We start from the raw sequence: 22003 nt of genomic DNA, 5'->3' as shown, positions 1-22003 counted from the left end.
GGCACTCTACATTTTCAGCAAAGGGATCAAGGGTAAAGAACTAGATTAAAACATTTATAAACTGGGTGATATTCTGAATATAGTTGATTCTCATTATTCACAGCAGTTAGGTTGTATACAGTTGTCACAAACACTGAATTAGTGAGTACTGAAATCATTGCTTTTAGGGAGAATAAAAGGTCAGATTCCTGTGAGCCACTGATCACATCTTCATCACCTGATCAATACAGAACCTTGCTTTACGTGTGTTTCTGTTTAAAGACACCATATTTAATATATATTGTTGATAACACTGAACCTATGGCCAATAACAATGTAACTCATGCCTGAATGGTGCCTATCTAACACATGTATTTTCTCTTTAAGGCCCATCACAGCGTTGTTCTGCACTTAGGAACACTAGACAGCACTTCAGCACTACTCTTCTGGGCCATTTTAAACAGTGGAGTCACCAACAAAATGCAAAAATCATGGTGCTAAACAAACTATGAAAGGGGACAGTATGACAGCTGACGAAAGAAGGCAGGGCATCGCTTTGTTAAGAGGGAATGTGCATGTCAGGCAAAGTCAAATTCTTCACCATTCTGCACGTGTCCGCAGGTGACTGCAAAAGCACCGTGAGTATGGACTTGGGGTTAAAAATGAATTTTAGCAAGGAGGCATACTCATAAATGCAGAATCTGCCAATAGTGAGGACTGACTGTAGCTAACAAGTAGTAGGACAGGAGCACCAACAAATCGGAAGAGATGCAAACCACATTATTTAAGGCTCTGGGGGCTCCAGAGGTACCAGGAAAGAATACTTGGATTGTTGAGTGCTGGGTCCCTGGGAGCCCAAGGGAGAGCCCAAAGGAAGAGCTGGGCAGCCAGGGTGGCATGGGGACAACAGGCACTTACCAACCCATTCTGGAAGAAGTGCAGTATCTTATTAATTCGATTGGCTCTACTGGCCCTTGCTAATGTCAAAACAGTTCCTGGCTGAGAAATCCCAAATTTTCCCATCACTCATTATTTTGTAACTCTGTTTGATCTATTTGTGTTGGAAATTTTATTAGCTTTGCTTCAGACCAAAAAATATTTTTAATTGTATCTTAAGAAAGGGAAAATCTCCTGACAATTTTAATAGCAACCTGTTGGCTATTGGCAAACATTACGTTTCAAGTGGCACCAATCTCAGTCTTTGTGGCTAGGAGCTGAGCTTGCTCTGCAAGAAATTGTGGTGCTGTCCAAGTTTGCAAAATGCGAGTTCATAATGGTATCACACAAGTGCATAGAGAAGTGGAATTCATCAGTGAGCTTTAGTGCTATGATGACTGGGATAGAAGGAGTCATAGACTGGGCCTGGCTCAATGCTCTTTTTATATTATTGCGGGGGAGGGGGGAGGAAGAAAGTGAGAGAGAGAGATATCAATGTGAGATAGAAACATTGGTTGGCCCCCTGTATGCACCCCTACCAGGGACTGAACCCTCAACCTGGGCATGTGTTCTGACTAGGAATTGAACCAGCAACCTTTCAATGCATGGGATGACAACCAACTAAGCCACACCAGCCAGGGCCTGGCTTAATGCTCTTTAAGGTAAATCTGTCTTGAGCAGTGCTTCACAAATGTAAGGTGCATACCCGGGGATCCTGTTAAAGGCCACACACTGATTCAGTAGGTCTGGAATGGGGCCCAACACTCTTACATTCCTCGCAAGCTCCCAGGGGATGCTGATGGACCACACTGTGACTATTGAGGTCTAGATTGGAGCCATGGTTATCAGCCACACCTGAGCATGCATCAGAATCACAGAGTCTGTTGCCCTAGCTGGTTTGGCTCAGTGGATAGAGCATTGGCCCATGGACTAAATGGTCCTGGGTTTGATTCTGGTCAAGGGCACATACCTCGGTTGCAGGAGTTGCAGGAGTTGTAGGCTTGATCCTGTGCAGGAGGCAACCAATCGATGTGTCTCTCTCACATCGATGTTTCTCTCTCTCTTTGTCTTTTCCACTCTCTCTCTAAAAAAATAAAAATAAAATTATTTAAGAATCACAGAATCTGTTAAAGCATAGATTTCTACCCTCCTCACCCCCAGAGTTTCAGACTCAGTAGCCCTGGGCTAGGGCCTATGAATTTGCCTCTTTCACAAATTCCCAAGTGATAATAATGCTGCTAATCTGAGAGTCACACTTTACAGCCTGAGTGTCCATCAGTAGATGAGTGGATAAAAAAGCTATGATACATTTATGCAATGGAATACTATGAAGCTGTAAAAAGAAGGAAGAAGAAACTATTACCCTTTGAGACAACATGTAAGGCCCTGGAGATTATTATGCTAAGCAAAATAAGCCAGTCAGAGAAAGACAAATATCACATTATCTCACTTACATATGGAATCTAATGAACAAAATAAACTTACAAACAAAATAGATCCAGAGACATGAAAATATGGAACAGACTGACAAATCTAAGGAGTTTGGGGAATGGGAAAAGATTAACCAAAGAACTTATATGCATACTAGTGACCCAGTGCATGGATTCGTACACATTGAAAGGAAATTAATTAGAAGGTGGCCAGCGGGGTGGGACTGGGCGAGACACAGGCCTTGGAGCCAACCTCCCACAGTTCCTCTCCGGTGTCTGGAGAGTTAGCGGGGGTTCCTCTGGCAGGTGGGGTCCCTCAGCCTGGCCTGTGGGGATCGGGCTGAAACCGGCTCTCCAACATCCCCTCAGGGGTCCCAGAGTGCGAGAGGGCACTCTGCAAAGTTGCTGTCATACAGGGTGTGGAATGCAAACGCAAGTGTGCAGTAAATCAGATCCCGGCCGACAGTGCCCCAGCAACAACATAACCCATGGCCGAAGATGGGATCGCATGGCCCCGCGAAGAATCAGGCTCCCTCCTCTCTGATTTTAGGGTGCATCACCAGAGAACTGCCGCTGCCAAGTCATTGCAGCTCAGCAGCTCCTGCATTAAGCATCTGCCCCCTGCTGGACAGTGTGCATCATAGCAGCCAGTTGGAAGATAGGAGGGACACTTAGCATATTAGCCTTTTATATATCTAGATATGCATAACCCATGGACACAGACAATAGTGTGGTGAAGGCCTGGGGAAGAGGTGGGAGCGGGGAAGAGGGGGTCAATGTGGGGTTAAAAGGGAATATGTATTCTTTCAACAATAAAGATAAATGTTTTTAAAAAGCAGTTTGCCTGGCCAGTATGGCTCAGTGGTTGAGTGTCAGTCTATGTACTAGGAGGTCACTAGTTCAATTCCTGGTCAGGGCATATGCCCAGGTTTTGGGCTCAATGCCCCTCCCCATCAGGAAGCATACAGGAAGCAGCCAATCGATGTTGATGTTTCTCTCTGCTTCTCTCTCATTGATGCTTCTATCTCTCTCTCCCTCTCCTTTCCTGTCTCTCTAAAAATCAATAAAAACCTATAAACAGCTAATTAATAAATATATTTTGCCTGGGGAGGGGGGAAGACAGACTGGTCTAGACTAAGCAAGTCAGACTCTTAAAAAGTTGTTTCCTGCAACTTATTTATAGATATAGTGCTAGCTTTTCATCATGTTGGCAAAGAACTTAAGATTCTCATAAAAGATATTACTCCAGTGTTGAAGTTCTCAAGATCAGGGGCCGTATCTTATATTCATTTGATATAATATGAATATAATAAGGGCAAAGTAAGATAATTTGGATTTATGGGAATTGAATAATGAATTTTATTATCTGATGGGACCTTTTACCCTTTTAAGTGCTTTCTGTCTCAAATGGCACAAAACCAATTACCAGCTGCCAACTTTTACTCTCAATTTATTTTTTATAATTTTCAAATTATGATTTTTACAAATTCCTTTTATCTTTCTCTTTTTGAAAATGAAAAGCCCAAAAAAGAAAGCAACTGGGGAGTAGGAGGATGTGGCTCCTTCACTTCCCTATTCCTAAAACAGGGACTGTCAAAATGTAAGTGCTCAATAAATATTTGAGGAAGAGAAAGGAAGGAAAGGAGGGAGGGAGGGAGGGAGGGAGGGAGGGAGGGAGGAAGGAAACATATAGCCTGAGTTCAATGTGTAGTTTGCTATTGGCTTGTCTTTAAAATGACTAAACTAAATATACTTCTGAAGGTAGAATGTTAAGTTTACTTATAGTTGGGTCTTCATTCCAGATGAAATCCTTCTGGCAATAACAATTAAAATTATTTCTTGATAATAATTATTATAATACAGTTTAAAAGCCAGTGTATTACTTAGCTTGTACAAAGCAGTTGCCAACTAGGTCACTGGGGAGGGTATAATTATGGTCTATTCATCAAATGAGGAAAACACTGTCTCTCTTCTAACCAAGTTGATTGATCAGCCAATTGATGTGTCTTGTACAATGATGGTGGCTACCAACCAGATACAGTCACGGTCTAGGTACCCAGTTAAGCAATTAAGGCCAGGCATTTGTTCACAGCGAGTCAACTGTACCTTCACTGAGATATTCCAAGAAGTGATGAGGCCCAGCTGCTTCCCCTGGTGATGAGACCTGTCTTTGCAAACTTTTGCCAGGGGCTTACTAGATGCTGACAATTTGTGAGAGTTGAGTGGTGGGGGAGATTAAAGGAGAGTGAGGTGTAGTCTATACCTAAAGTAGTCCCCAATTCATCTGGAGAGAAGAGAAAGGTGAACAAGTGACTTTATGTTATAATAGATGTGTGTACATGGCCATGGAACAGAGAAAGTAGTAATACTCTAACTTGGGGGAGTCAGGAAAGACTGAGAAAGAGTGACATTTACACAGGCTCTTAAATGATATGTAGAAATAAGGAGCAAAGGACAGCACAGTACATTCTAGAGAGAGAACAGCATGTGCAGAGGTATTGTCATAAAAGAAACAAACATTGTTAAAGCAATGGGGGTGGGGAGAATGTTGATCTGGTGATGTTTCAGCTTTGAGCACATGTCACCTGGGTCCACCCAGGCCAAATAGCTATTTAGAACAATACCTGTAGGCATTGTTTAATTCAGTGCTTAATGACAGCAGCAACTAGTTAAGAATGACTGAACTCAAACTATGGAATGAGAACCATATATAGTTACCACACAGCTCCAGTAGCGTGAACCAAAAATCAACTGAGAAAGGCCTGGTATTAATTTCAAATTTCTCATTCTAAAGGAAATAATAGCCAAAACCGGTTTGGCTCAGTGGATAGAGCGTCGGCCTGTGGACTGAAGGGTCCCGGGTTCGATTCCGGTCAAGGGCATGTACCTGGGTTGTGGGCACATCCCCAGTGGGGGGTGTGCAGGAGGCAGCTGATCGATGTCTCTCTCTCATCGATGTTTCTAGCTCTCTATCCCTCTCCCTTCCTCTCTGTGAAATATCAATAAAATATATTAAAAATAAATAAATAAATAAAGGAAATAATAAAAGTCCTTAGCCACCGGGACTCTGTTCCTTTAGATTTCCTTTCTTTCACTGATCAAGATCTGTTGATCCACTTTTCTGAGTCTCGTGCTGTTTCCATCCCAATACAATTGGCACTGTTTTCTTGGATCAAAACCTGTACTTCCAGTGGCTGCCTCTGCATATACTCAAGACAATATTTTTGCCATGAAGAATTCTTCAGCTCACTATGTGAATTACTAACCCACAAATGGCTTCTGTCTTTGGTGACAAGGTCCTGCAGCTTTTTCACCCTCTACCTCTTATCTGAACATTTTATATCCAGAGGAGCTAACTGTGTGTTCTTAGGAATGAACAATCTCTGGTGGTGGGAAGCGGAGAGAAGTATGGTATACTCTATCTCTTTTGGTGAGAAGAGTAGCTTCCTGAATGGATTCGAGTTGAAAATGGTTTCCCCGTTGTGGTAGAGTTTCCCAATGGATTTGTGGTTTCACTTACTGAACCATATTTATGGAGCATCTACTATGTGCCAGGCACTATCCCAGGTGCTGGGGTGTAGTGGTAAGCCAAACTGACAAAAATCCTCATCAATCTGTGTTCCATCATGCCCCGATGTAATTCTGCAGGAGTTTAAGCTCCCACCTTTAAATCATTCCACCATGATTATCATGTAGTCTATACAGAGACATGGAGACATATAAGAGTAGAATGTTTTCAAAAGGCTGTGGAAAATCATGCCTGTCATTTATGTACTCTCCACCCTAACACTAGTGCATGGTATTTATTCATTATTTTATTCAGTAAACATTTACTGAGCATCTCATTACCAAGGACTTGTATTCTAGAACAATTCTCCTCAAACTTTAACAGATATATGAATCACTTGGAGATCTTGTTAGAATGCAGCTTCTGATTTCATAGGTGGGGGTGTGCGGACTTGGGTTCTACATTTCTTTTTTTTATATATATATATATTTTATTGCTTTTTTACAGAGAGGAAGGAAGAGGGATAGAGAGTTAGAAACATCGATGAGAGAAACATCGATCAGCTGCCTCTTGCACACCTCCTACTGGGGATGTGCCCGCAACCAAGTTACGCGCCCTTGACCGGAATCGAACCTGGGACCTCTCAGTCCACAGGCCGACGCTCTATCCACTGAGCCAAACCGGTTTTGGCTTGGGTTCTACATTTCTAACAGGTTCCCTTGTGACCAATGCTGCTGGTCCATGGACCACACGTTAGCACCATCACTTACACTCTGGTGGAAGACAGAGATAAAGCAACAATTAGAGAATAGTGAATTCATATATGGAAAACAGCAGGAGAACAGAAGGGGGCCCCAACTAAGAAATGACAATGAGGAGAATGTGATGAGATTGGTCTTTTGAAAATATAACTCTGAATGCAGTATGAAGGGGAGTCTAGGAGGAAGTGGGGGAGAGACTGAAGACACAAACTAATAACAACAACTATAAGGCTAATGTTTACTGAGTACTTACAACAGGGTAAGCATTGTACAGGGTGCTTTATGGGCTTATCTCATTGAATCCACTCAATAGCCCTGAGATAGTACTTGTGGTAAGCAGAAAAATGGCCCCCGAAGATGAGTATGTCCTGATCCATAGAACCTGTGCCTATGGCAAAGGAGAATTAAGGTTGCAGATGAAATTAAGGTTGCTGATCACCTTTCAGAGAGGGAGAATAAGCCTGGGTTACCCAGTTGAACCTAATGTAATCACTAGGGTCCTTAATGCAGACAAAAGAAAAGTCAGTGTGAAAATGATGCCAGGTGAGAAGACTCAACCGGACTTTGCATCTTTGAAGATAGAAGGGGGCCACAAACCAAGGAATGCAGGTAGACTGTTGAGCTGAACTATGGTAGTTCCTCCTGAGGAATAATATTCTCAATAGGATCATTGTGCTCCTCGTTCAAGAGTAGGAAATGCAAAGCAGGAATGGGGAGATGGAAAAACAGCATGTGAGAGAGTTTGTCAAACAGGATCAGTCTCTACCTTTCAAAAGAAGACTTAATCTCTTGTGTGAGAATTATTATTGAACTGGCACTTTTCTTCAGTGTTTTGAACTTCCTTCAGAATCAACTTATAAAACAACTGTTTATCAAACATTCTTAATTTCTTCTTCAAGCCACATTACAATATGAAGATTTGCGGACCCTTCTTTGAGAGACATTATTTAAAAGTCAGAAGAGAACATCCTATTGGCTAATATGACTAAAACTCCCTGCCTGAGGGAGTCATTGTTCTGTGAGTGAACACTCATAGGCTTTGGAATTGCAGTGACTTTGGTTTCAAATGCTGGTCCTGCTCTGTGATCTTAGACAAATTATTTAACCTCTCTGAGCCTTCTTTCCTCACTCATAAAATGCGGATTTAAATCCTATCTCTTGGGATTATTGTGAGGAATAAATGAGACATTTATATATAAAGTGCCTAGAATATAAAAGGCATTTAATCAACATTTCCTTTAACTTTTAAAATCAGAAAAACCTATTGTAAAAAAAGAAAGGAAAAAAATTCTACCTGTAATATATCATTACCTATAATGGGAAGTCACTTTTACATAGTACATTTTTAAAATATATTTTTATTGATTTCAGAGAGGAAGGGAGAGGGAGAGAGAGATAGAAAAATCAATGATGAGAGAGAATCATTGATTGGCTGCCTCCTGGACACTCCCCATGGGGGATCGAGCTTGCAATCCAGGCATGAGCTCTTGACTGGAATAGAACCTTTCAGTCCACAGGCCAATGCTCTATTTACCAAGCCAAACCAGCCAGGGCTTACATAGTACATTTTTTATCACCTGTAAGATGTGACTCAGTCTTGGCAACTACTTCCCAAGTACAATGGAGATCTTTGTCATCCACCACATAGCCCGGCTAATTTCTTATGCAGGTTCTCATTCTGGGCTCCCAAACACTGCAGGGCCTGCTAGAGTGAGTGACAGCTACACTTAAACCAGGAGACCTGAGATAAAATCTCCACTGTCCTTCTAGGGTCACTCAACCCAATCAGCTCCTCAACAAGCATAACCCAGGTAAAACAACCCATCATAAGGTACAGTCTTAAACCACAGTTGTAGTCAAAGCAATCAAGCTCAGCAGGAAGCATAAAATGGAAGAATCAAATGTTTTTCTATCTTCTCTATCTCTTCTTCCCCTATCACAGTGGTCGGCAAACTCATTAGTCAATAGAGCCAAACATCAACAGTACAACGATTGAAATTTCTTTTGAGAGCCGAAAACTGACTACTGCGCATGGGCCACAAAGTTTCAATCGCACTCTACGTGCGCACCCGCATGTGGTATTTTGTGGAAGAGCCACACTCAAGGGGCCAAAGAGCACATGTGGCTCACAAGCCGTGGTTTGCCGACCACTGCCCTATCATCCCCCTACTCACAAGCTACTCTCTTCTCTCAGAAAGACACACCTTTCACTCCCTTACTTTATTCAGGTCTCTCTGTTCAAGTTTCACCTATTCAAAGAGACCTCCAAGCCCTAGCTGGTTTTGCTTTGGTAGCTAGAGTGTTGGCCTGTGGACTGAAGGGTCCCGGGTTCAATTCTGGTCAAGGGCACATGACCAGGTTGTGGGCTGGATCCCCAGTGGGGCACGTGCAGGACGCAGCCAATCAATGATTCTGATGTTTCTATCTCTCCCTTTCCCTTCCTCTCTGAAATCAATAAAAATATATTTTTAAAAAATCAAATAAAATACAAAACAATGATATTTCCAATAAGGTTTTAATCTCCAAAATTTACAGAGAACTCATACAACTTAACAAAAGGAAGATAAACAATTCAATAAAAAATGGGCAAAGGATCTAAATAGACACTTCTCGAAGAGGACATACAGAAGGCCAAGAGACATATGAAAACATGCTCAGTCACTAATCATCTGAGAGATACAAATCAAAACAACAATGAGGTACCATCTCACATCTGTCAGGATGGCTATCATCAACAAATCAACAAACAACAAGTGCTGGAAAGGATGCGGAGAAAAACGAACCCTCGTGCACTGCTGGTGGGAATGCAGACTGGTGCAGCCACTGTGGAGAACAGTATGGAGTTTCCTCAAAAAACTAAAAATGGAGCTCCCATTTGACCCAGTAATCCCACTTCTAGGACTATATCCCAAGAAACCAGAAACACCAATCAGAAAGGATATATGCACTCCTATGTTCATAGCAGCACAATTTACAATAGCTAAGGTTTGGAAACAGCCTAAGTGCCCATCAGCAGATGAGTGGATTAAAAAACTGTGGTACAGCCCTAACCGGTTTGGCTCAGTGGATAGAGCATCGGCCTGTGGACTGAAAGGGCCCAGGTTCGATTCTGGTCAAGGGCATGTACCTTGGTTGCAGGCACATCCCCAGTAGGAGGTGTGCAGGAGGCAGCTGATAGATGTTTCTCTCTCATCGATGTACTCTCTATCCCTCTCCCTTCCTCTCTGTAAAAAACCAATAAAATATGTTTAAAAAACCAAACAAAACAAAACTAGGTACTTGTGGTAGACAGTACTTCTACACAATGGAATACTATGCCGCTATAAAAAAGAAGGAACTTTTACCATTTGCAACAGCATGGATGGAACTGGAGAGCATTATGCTAAGCGAAATAAGCTAGTTGGAGAAAAATAAATATCACATGATCTCACTCATATGTGGGATATAATAATCAACATAATTTGATGAACAAGAATAGATCCAGAGACAAATGGTGGAGGGGGGGGTGCGGTTTAGAGAGCAACCAAAGGACTTGTATGCATGCATATGAGCATATCCAATGGACACAGACACTGGGGTGGTGGGGGCTTGCCGGGGTGGGAATGGTTGGGGTGGGGGGGATCAATTGGAGAAAAAGAAGACATATGTAAAACTTTAGACAATCCTATCTAATAAAAGAGTAATATGCAAATTACTCTGCTACACCCACAAGCCACACCCACAAGCCACGCCCACAAGCCAATCAGGAGTGAATATGCAAATAAACCCAACCAAGATGGCTACAGCCACAGAGAGCAGGAGGGAGGCTTGGGTTTCCCCGGCAATGGAGGAAGCCAAGCTTTCCACCTGCCCTTGCCGGCCTAGGCCTCCACTCAAGGCTACAAAGTTTCATGATAGAAGATACATAAACCCAAACAGAAATGGTGGCAGTCACGGAGCCGGAAAGAGCAGGAGGCTAGGGTTGCCCCTGGCGATGGAGGAAGCCAAGCTTTCTGCACACCCTGGTGGGCCCAGGCCTCGCTTAAGGCTACAAAGTTTCAATTATAGAAGATACATAAATCCCAATAGAAATGGCTGCCGCCATGGAGCAAGCAGAAAGCTTGGCTCTGCTCCAGGCTACAAAGTTTCAATTGTAGAAGATAAATAAACTCCAGATACCAGGGCCTCCGCTTGGGTCACTAGGGGGCGTGGCCGACCTGCAAACCACCACAGGCCCCTCGCCCAGGCCGCCCCACGCCCCAAGGGAACCCTTGTGGACACAAGATGGCCAGCAGAAGACGGCAGTTGGGAGGGACCAGGCCTGAAAGGGAGGGCAGTTGTGGGTGATCAGGCCAGCAGGGGAGGGTAGTTGGGAGGAACCAGGCCTGCAAGGGAGGGCAGTTGGGGGCAATCAAGCTTGCAGGGGAGGGCAGTTAGGGGTGACCAATGAGGCAGAGGAGGGAAGTTGGGGGCAACCAGGCCTGCAGGGAAAAGCAGTTGGGAGGGACCCAGGCCTGCAGGGGAGAGCAGTTGGGGGGAACCAGGCCTGCAGGGGAGGGCAGTTAGGGGTGACCAGGCCTGCAGGGGAGGGCAGTTAGGGAAAAACAGGCTGGCAGGGGAGCAGTTAGGCATCAATCAGGCTGGGAGGGGAGTGGTTAGGGGGTGATCAGGCTGGCAGGCAGAAGCGGTTAGGGGCAATCAGGAAGGCAGGCAAGCAGTTGGGAGCCAGCAGTCCTGGATTGTGAGAGGGATGTCCGACTGCCCTTTAAACGGGCAGTCACTCACACACAGCCAATTCCTCTCTTTTATTTTCTGAGTACATCATGCCCACCGGTGGTATCGGGCCTAAACAGGCAGTCAGACATCCCTCAGGGGGTCCCAGATTGGAGAGGGTGCAGGCTGGGCTGAGGGACACACACCCCCGTGCACGAATTTCGTGCACTGGGCCTCTAGTATAATATAAAAGAGTGAAAAAAAATACAAAACAAAACAAAGAGACCTCCCTGATATCTTCATCTAATAACATCTGTTTCTTCCTCTTTACCTTGCTAAATTTTTTCATATAACTTATTGCTATCAGAAGTTCTATAATAAGTTTATGTTCTATAATAGGTTTTGGGGTATTGTCTTGCTTCTCTTATTCTTATGTAAGCTCTAGGAAGACAGAGGCTTCGTTTTGTTATGTTGTTATAAACATCATTCACTATTGTATCCCTAGCACTTAAAACTTGTCTGGGCACATAGCAGATGCTCAATGAATATTTCAAATGTCAAAAAATCAGTTGTCTAAGACAATACATGTTATGTACAGGGCGAGTACATGAAACACAGAGTTTATTCTTGTATTATTTTCCATACAAACAACTGTAAACGTACTTTTGCTCCACCCTATATTTTATTTCTTAAATCAGGCCCCCTCCAAAAATTTTATGAGTTAATCACTATTATCATCCCCATTTTACAGGTGAGAAAACTAAGGTTTTACAAGCTCCAGGAGCTGGCCTGGAGACACACAGGTTGCGTGAGTGAGATCAGGAGCCAAATCTCCACCTGGGCCCTTAGTCCCTAGAGCACATCCCGCTCTGGAGAGCTGGAAAGTGGACAGGTGATTAGAATAATGGGCTTTTAACATCAATTCCAAGTCTGCGTTAATGGGAAAACACTCAGAAGACTTACACTATGCTAAGTCAAAAATGTAAAGCATTTTAAGTATTAGGAAGCAAGCTTGCCAGCCCTCCCTTTGGCCTCACTAGGAAGTGTAACTCAAGTAGAGGGCTACAGAGCAAACATGAACTAAAAGGGGCCCTATTCTTTTAACTCGGCCACTGGAGCCAACGTAGATTGACCGAACAAAGGCCCATTTGGGAACTCAAGAAACTTCCTCTGCTCCAAACCACCTGTTCCGTTTCTGTCCAAAAGGTACAAACAGATTTATCCCTCAGGAAAGTGAGTCTATATAGAAAACAGAGGGAGTGGAGAGCAAACAAGTTTATGTAAATTTAAGAAGCAAGAGGCAGGAACTCCAAGATATGGGTAGGTTTGCTTAGAAGTGACCCAGGTTTTCAGAGAATAAGGGAAGATCACACACACACACACACACACACACACACACACACGCAGCCAATTCCTCTCTTTTATTTTCTGAGTACATCATGCCCACCCCATAGCAGGTGATTAGTTTATCCGATTTCCTTGCCTCACTCTGAAATACTTTCCAAAAGTAATTATCTCCGTGTCACCAACATCCACCAACCACCATGCCCAGTAAAATTCCAATTCCAATAAATAGTTCTTAAATAAATTCGTGATAGAAAATGAAATTATTTCTTACTAATTTAAATACCAAGATAATAGCTTTTTAAAATTGTCATTACTTTAAACTCGTGGCTCACACATACCTTTTAACAGAGATATGGCAGAATGCTTAAAAGGACTGGTTTATATTCAGGAAATCCTGTGTTTAACTCTGGCTCCTAATATTCTGAGTCCTGAGAAAGTCTGTTAACCTCCAAACTCTTCTTTTTTCGTCTGCTTGTTGTAGATAACAACTACCTTTCTGTTGGGAGAGGTCATTCAGAGGGCGTGAACTCTGGTTGACCTGAGAGCTCCATCCAGACCATTGGAGACCCCTCACCCCCTCACTCCTTGGAATATACATTCTGCCTACCAGTCCCACAATGGGAGCTATTGTCAAGGACGCAGCCTTGAGAGAGCAATGTGTGATAGAGACCGTCTGGACGGTATGTGTGACTAAACCCCATTCAGGTCTCTCTATCAACTTTTTAGACTCTGGTGCAAGGTATGGGGACCTACAGGTCTTGCAGTGGCCTGAGCAAGCTCCTAGGGAAGCTCCCCTGCTGGTTACCCCCACCACCTACCAATCTGAAGCGGTCATCAGCCTCTTTCTTGATTTCTCCCTGCCCTTCGTGGGGAAGGCGGGGCAGTTTCAGATTTCACCGGGGAAATTCCCCAGCTTGCAAACACCAACGTTTTCAGGGTTGTTGTGAGAATGGTGTAACGCCCTTGTCACAGGGTCTGACAACAGAAATTTTTCAGAAAATGCTATGTATTACCCTTATGTTACCGAGCTCAAGGGGTTCATCACTTGGGATGTTCTGTTCAAGAACAAGGTGTACTTGTTGTTAGGTGGTTTTATTTAGAAGGGAGATAGGGAATTCACAGCCAAAGCTCTGTCTCCCTGAAGGGAGGCTTAACAACATTGCTCACTATCCACTCTTTTGTTAATTACATGTTGATTTCTTCTTTACAGTTGTTAAACTTACCTGATGAATTCCCATCAAGCGCATTCAGTAACAGCTGCACCTGCAAAATACTGTGCTACATTTTAACATTTAGCAAGAATAGCATTTAAAAGAAAAAAATATGGCATTTAATAAGGGCCATCCAGACCTTGAGACTCGTGTCCTACTTAACATTTAGAATGTGTTTTTACTTAATTGTCTGAGTTTAGCCTCAGACAATTAGTCTTGTTGGATCTCTGGTAAATAATTGGCTCACCATTTTCTGAGCTTAAAAGGGTTGAAAGAAAAAAAATATATAGTAACTATGTAAGAATTGACTACTTTACCATGTCAAAAATATCATCAACAAAATGTAAACAAATAACAAACTAGGAAAACTATTTGCAATACATAAAATAAAGAGTTAATATTTAAAAAGATCAAACAATCAATATGAAAAATACTTAAACCCTATAAAAAAAGGTAAACAGTATTAACAAACAAATAATCAAAGGAGAAATTGAAATGGCTGAGAAACCAGAAGTTTAAAATAAAGCTTTTATACTTGCCAATAATTGAAGAAATATCTAATAAAACAATAGAATACTAATTTTTGGTATATAAAATTAGAGAGAGAAAGAGAGAGGGAAAGAGGGAGGGAATGGGAGAGAGAGAGAGAGAGAGAGAGAGAGAGAGAGAGAGAGAGAGAGAGAGAGATTGAGAAGGGAGTGAGGGAAGAAAGGAAAGGAAGGGAAGGGAATGGAGAAATACTAAGATGTGGAAATTATATGCTTTCAACTGGGATTTAAAATATGGCCAGTGATAATAAAAATTGAAAGAAGTTTTCTAAAAACAATTTGGCAATATTATGAAGAGCATTTAAACAATTCACTCTTGATTCAGTAGTTGTTGTTTTAAAATCTATCCTAAGAAAATAATTCAAAATTACATAAGATTTATAACATGAATCATTTCAGTGTAATTCAAAATAGGAAAAAGTAAAAAATATATACATGTTAAATTATTATACTACTAGAGGCCCGGTGCATGGACTCGTGCACTGGTGGCATCCCTTGGCCTGGCCTGCCGGGATCGGGCCAAAACCGGCTCTCCGACATCCCCCAAGGGGTCCAGATTGCGACAGGGCTCAGGCCAGGTCAAGGGACCCCACCGGTGCAGATTGGGGCCAGGAAGGGACCTCGGGAGGGCTCCAGGGTGTGTTCAGCCCGTCTCACTCAGTCCCCATCAGCCAGACCCCAGCAGCAAGCTAACCTACCGGTAGAAGCGTCTGTCCCCTGGTGGTCAGTGTGTGACATAGTGACTGATAGAACGGTCGACCAATTGGTCAGACACTTAGCATATTAGGCTTTTATTATAGAGGACTAGAGGCCCGGTGCATGAAATTCATGCACAGGGGGTGTTGTCCCTCAGCCCAGCCTGCACCATCTCCAATCTGGGACCCCTCGGGGGATGTCCGACTGCCCATTTAAACAGGCAGTCGGACATCCCTATCACAATCCAGGACTGCTGGCTCCCAACTGCTCGCCTGCCTGCCTTCCTGATTGCCCCTAACTGCTTCTGCCTGCCAGCCTGATCACCCCCTAACCACTCCCCTCCCAGCCTGATTGATGCCTAACTGCTCCCCTGCCAGCCTGTTTGCCCCTAACTGCCCTCCCCTGCAGGCCTGGTCCCCCCCAACTGCCCTTCCCTGCAGGCCTGGTCATCCCTAACTGCCCTCCCCTGCAGGCCTGGCCCCCTTCAACTGCTCTCCCCTGCAGGCCTGGGTCCCTCCCAACTGCCTTTCCCTGCAGGCCTGGTCGCCCCCAACTTCCCTCCTCTGCCGGCTTGGTCACCCCTAACTTCCCTTCTCTACCGGCTTGGTCACCCCTAACTGCCCTCCCCTGCAGGCTTGATCGCCCCCAACTGCCCTCCCTTGTAGGCCTGGTCCCTCCCAACTGCCCTCCCCTGCTGGCCATCTTGTGGTGGCTATCTTGTGTCCACATGGGGGCAGGAACTTTGACCACATGGGGACAGCCATCTTGTGTGTTGGAGTGATGGTCAATCTGCATAATGCTCTTTTATTAGATAGGATAGAGGCCTGGTGCACAGGTGGGGGCCAGCTGGTTTGCCTTGAAGGGTGTCCCGGATCAGGGTGGGGGTTCCCTTGGGGCGTGGGGCGGCCTAGGCAAGGGGCCTGTGGTGGTTTGCAGGCCGGCCACGCCCCCTGGCAACCCAAGCGGAGGCCCTGGTATCTGGGGTTTATTTATCTTCTACAATTGAAACTTTGTAGCCTGGAGCAGAGTCAAGCCTTCTGCTTGCTCTGAGGCAGCAGCCATTTCTGTTTGGATTTATGTATCTTCTATAATTGAAACTTTGTAGCCTTAAGCAGAGGCCTGGGCTGGCCAGGGCTGCAGAAGCTTGGCTTCCTCCATAGCCACGGGCAACCCTAGCCTCCTGCTCTTTCCAGCTTAATGGCTGCCACCATTTCTGTTTGGATTTATGTATCTTCTATCATTGAAACTTTGTAGCCTTGAGTGGAGGCCTAGGCCAGCAAGGGCAGGCGGAAAGCTTGGCTTCCTGCATTGCCGGGGAAACCCAAGCCTCCCTCCTGCTCTGTGGCTGTAGCCATCTTGGTTGGGTTTATTTGCATATTCACTCCTGATTGGCTTGTGGGCCTGGCTTGTGGGTGTGATGGAGGTACGGTCAATTTGCATATTACTCTTTTATTAGATAGGATAAGAAAAGCAGTTGTTAACATAATTTTTAAAATATAGGGTGTCCCAAAAAATGTATACACATACATTTTTTGATAGCTCAAGTGATGTTGCTTTCCAAATTAAACCCATTGGAATGAATAATTATTCAAACTGTGTATACATTTTGGGGGGAAACCAGTATATATAATATCTTAAGCAAATATCCAGAAAAAAAAAGTAGAAATACAAAAAAATTGTATGATTTTTGGAATTTAGGACATTTTCATAGAATTTTGTGCTTCTGATCATGAACATATGTATGTGCATGTATATATTGCGTTGATCCTAAGATATCTATTTCTACATTTTGAAATTAGGATCCACCTAAAATCAATGAGGGCTTAAATTAAGTGAAATACTATTCCTTTATGATATTGTTATATTATTTTCTTTATAGTTTATTGTTTTTATAAATGCATAATGAGTGGATTTTACTGTTCTAATTATATTTATTTTATTTTTTATTAAAGAATTTTAATGTTGACATTATTGCAGGTGTCCCCTCACCTCCCCTCCCTTGGACGTCACCAAACTATTGTTTGTGTCCATGGGGTTTGCATATATTTTGTTAGCTAATCCCTTCACCTTCTTTTCTCAGTCACTCCCAAATTTACATGTGAGAAAAAACTACACTTATACATAAATATAAAGGGAACTTAAAATATTATAAGAAAGCTGGATGAAATGGATTATTTTAATATAAATTTTCAAACTCACATAAAATATAAATTATATATTAATATAAATGACAAAAACAGTAAAAGAAATGGAAAAAAAAACAAGGAGACTAAAAACCACAGAGAAAATTGTCAAACAGCTACCCTTTGAGAACTACAAAATGCTGACAATTTCACAGGCAAATTGACTTCTGTCAAACTTACAAGGAACAAGGTTTCACATGCTATTAAAATAGTTCCCAAGCATGAAAGAAAAGGAGGGCATTCAAGCAGTATTTACAAAGCCAGGGTAACATTGACACCCAAATCTGAAAATGATAACAGAAAAATACAGACCAATATTTTATGAATATTATTTAAAAATCAAAAATAAAATGGTAGAAATGGAACACAGTTGCACATGGAAAGAAAAATGCAAAAGGAATTATTGCAGAAATTTAAAGTTCCACATATTAAAAGATCAAAGGAGTTAAAATAATTTTTCCACAGATGTTAAAAATCTGTAGCATATTCAATATCTATTCAATATATTTTTCTTAATTTTTAGAGATTCTTAATAAAGCAGGATTTTTTATTCTATAAATGGGGATGGTGAAGAAATGTGTGTTTGTATATGTGTGTGTGTTAAGTAAAAAATCCAGCTTCCTGCCTAACAGTAAAACATTAGAAGTAGTTCCTATAAAGTCATAAATGGGCTATAAGTGCTCCTATATCACAACTATTATTTAAAGTTATGTTTTAAGTACTAACAATTAAAAGCAGAAAAGAGAAATAAGAGGCAAAAAAAAAACCCAAAACACACAACTGGAAATGTACTCTTAACAAACTTGTGCTGAATAAAAGGTAAATGAACAAACAATGAAAGTAAAGGAATGTTGAACTATTATAGCCAAGACCTCAAGTGGACCCTTGGCACTGCCTGGTCATTGCACTATACGTCTGTGGCGTTCATTTCTCCGCTACCCAAGACATGTGTTTCACAACCCCTTGCTCCTGAAGCCTTTAAAACATTCTCCACCTTCCTTGCTTTCACTCATCATATAAACTCGATACTTAACAAACACAGAGCGGGGAAAGCCCACATCTTCTTCCTCAACTTCTCCATCTATCTCCCCATTTTCAGCTCCTTTTCATACAAAATTGTTCCAAACAGTCCTTGGTGGCTGCTACTTCTGTCTCTTCATTTCTCATTCCCTTCTCAGTCAGTTCTGAGTGTACTTCCATCTTCCCCACTCCACAGGCACTGCTCCTATTACAGTCAACGCCACCTCATCTTGCCCAATCCACTGGCCACTGCTTCTGTCCTCAGCCTTCTTGTGCAAATAGTCAGGGCTTTTGAAACAGTTGACTTCTTCCTCCATGAAATACTCTCCACCACTCCCATGACACTACTCTTCTGTTCCCTTTCAAGTCCCCATCACACGCTTCCAGGTCCCTCCTGGTTGCACTCTAAAGGTTAGCATGCCACAGTGCTCTGTTCTTGGTCCTTTTCTGTTTACTTTTAAAAACCAACATTATTGAGGTACATATGTTTACATATCATAACATTCATTTTAAGTGTACAATTCAATGATGTTTGGCTAATATACAGAGTTGTTGCAACCATCACCACAATCCAGTTTTAGACCATTCTTCTTGTCCCAGCAAGATCCCCCTTGCTCATTTATAGCTAATTCTGGTATCCACCCCCAGCCTAGGTAACTTATGATCAACTTTCTCTATGCATAGATTGGCTTTTCCTTTTCTCTTTTGATACATTCTCTCTGTGTGTTGTCATATAAGCCTGTGTGGCATTATATACTATCTCTATGTCCAGGATAACCACATTTATGTCAATAGTCTCAGTCTTTCTTCCAGATTCCAGACTCACATATCCAATAGCCATTCAACATCTCTACTTAGATTGAAATGTTGCTTGTTTACTCCCCTTGGTGTAGAGGCTAAGAGCATGGTCTGCAGCAAGACATCCAGGATTTGCATCTTGGCTTGTCACTTATTAGCCATGTGACCTTACCTTAAGCAAGTAACTTAATCTTTCTGTGCTTTAATTTCCTCATCCATAAAACAAAGTTTAATTAGAATACCTATTGCATGGTATTATAGCTATATTATAGGTATTGCAGAATTATTCTATACCTAAATAGTGACAGCCATCTTGAAACCATAAATAGGGCTAATCTAAATGACAGAGATGGTGAAAGAAGTAACCTAGGATCTTGGTGACATCATTGAGCCCCTAAATTAACCAAACCTGGAATATTCAACCACTGTACTACTTGTTATATGAAAACACAGATGGTTCTTCTGCAACTCATGGCCCAAAGCATTCTGATATGTGACCTTGGTAACATAACAGCACAACCATTCATCCAGTTCTCAAGCCCAATGCCTGGGAGTGCTCCTTGATTCCCACTCCCCATCACATCTCATATCCAAAGACTGATCAGCTCTTCCCTCCATCCTCTTTTTTCCACCTCCCCTCCGTCCACCTTGATCCAAGCTATTTGTGCCAATGCTATAACCCCCTGGCTGTTCTCCTCGCTCCCTCATTTGCTCCTCTGAAATTGTCTCTTGATAAGTAGCCATAGTGATTTTTAACACATATCCCTCCCTTGATTAAAATTCCTCATTTGTCTCCCCACTGCATTTAGAATAAATCCAGGCTCCCCACCAAGCAAACAAGACCCTGTGTGATTTGACACCTTTTCACCTCTCCGACTACATCTCCTACCACCATGTTCACAAATCTCCAGCAGAGGAAAAGCAAGAAAACCACCTGCTGATTATGAGTTAAGCCAGCTCACCAAACCTCCATGGGGAGAGCTCAGCTCCGTGGGCTGGGTTTTACACACACAACAGGAACATATTCTCCCGTGATGCAGGGCATGGCCTCTGGGATCATACTCCCTTGGTTCAAATCTTAGCTGTGTGACCATGGGCAAGTTGCTTAACCTCTTTGCGCCTCGATTCTTTTCATCTATAAAATAGGGATCATAATGTTTTTACAAAAATGTTGTAGAGTAGTTACCAGATTTAGCAAATGAAAATACAAGATGCCCAAATATTGTATTTACACTAAGAAATTATTTGTGGGTGGGTGGTTCAGTTGGTTGAAGTGTTATGCACCAAAAGGTTGCAGGTTCGATCCCTGGTCAGGGCACAAACGGGAGGCAACTGAACAATATTGTGAGCTCTCTCTCTCTCTCTCTCTCTCTCTCTCTCTCACACACACACACACACACACACACACACACCAATTAAAATAATTAATGAATTAATGTTAAACAATGTCATTGTTAAATATTAAAATTTTAAATAAAGACAGGATCACCTATATGCTGTCTACAAGAGACCCACCTCAAAACAAAAGACACACACAGGATGAAAGTCAAGGGATGGAAAAAATTTTTTTTCATGCAAATAGAAAAGAAAAAAAAAGCGGGAGTAGCAATACTCATATCCGACAAAATAGACTTTAAAAGCATCATGCTAAGTGAAATAACCCAGTCAGAGAAAGATAAATATCATATGATATCACTCATTTGTGAAATATAATGAACAATATAAACTGATGAACAAAAAATAGAGCCAGAGGGGGAAAAATATACTAGAATATAATAGAAGTAATCCTGTTATTTGCAGATTTTTAATATTTCCTACAACTTTTGTGATATCATACTATGTTAGTACAGTTTTGTTAATATTATTATACTTAAAATTCTTTTATTCTTGAAATATTAATGTTTATTGCATGTAAAATTACTATATGTAAGATCATTTTTCTTGAATAATTGGTGTTTATTGCATTTAACATTATCATATTTAAAATTGTTTTCTTGAGATATTAATGTTTATTGCATGTAACATTATATTTAAAATCGTTTTTCTTGAAATAAAAAAACTGAAAAAAGATGTAAAAAAAAAAAAAAAAGACAGGATCAGTATTATGTTTTCCCTTTCACTTCATGCTCCATAAGGCTTGGCAGGACACTGTTCCTGATCTTATCTGAATCTCCTGAACTAGAATTTCTGGGAGTGAGGCCCAGGAATCTATATTTCATTAAGCTTCCCAAGTGATTCTCACATGTGTTATAGTTAGATACAGGAAAGATGACCTCAGTTACAGCTTACTTTGATACTTTTCAATGACATAGTCACTGGTGATATGAGGGGGTGTTTATCTAAATATTAAACAATAGTCATTCTATGCAAGGGCAAATAGAAGTACACATAAACACACACAGTGACTGGTTTAGGGGAAAAGAACTTTTACTCTAAACTCATCTTATATTAAATTTGCCTCAAAGCAGCTAACATAGCAACAAGGTTCTGAAGCGATAACTGGTCTTTATATTGACTGTTAATCAATATTATTGAGTGCCCAAAGTCCATATGGCACTGAAAGCCAAATAATACAATTGTGAAGATGTAGCAAGTCAGAGAGTTCAAACATAGGCTTTCTAGCTAGTGAACAGCCAATATACCTGTTAATGGATTTCAACTCCAAACCAGTCTCTATCAGAGGCATACTTAGTACTTTTATAGCCTTCCATCCACCAAAAATCATGAATTTTTTCCTCATAAATATTTGTTCATTGTCGCGATTCTGCGTTACACCACCCAGGTCTCCCTTTATGAGCTAAGGAAGTAATTCACCCCAGCTCTTGGGAACTTGTTGTCTGATATCACTCCGCTGTCAACTCCTTTGAGAAGTGCCCTGGCAGAAGGGAGCCACC

Source organism: Plecotus auritus (assembly GCF_963455305.1).
Source record: "Plecotus auritus genome assembly, chromosome: 6".
NCBI classification, from domain to species: domain Eukaryota; kingdom Metazoa; phylum Chordata; class Mammalia; order Chiroptera; family Vespertilionidae; genus Plecotus; species Plecotus auritus.
The sequence above is the reverse complement of the archived record's forward strand: the minus strand, read 5'-3'. Positions refer to the sequence as shown.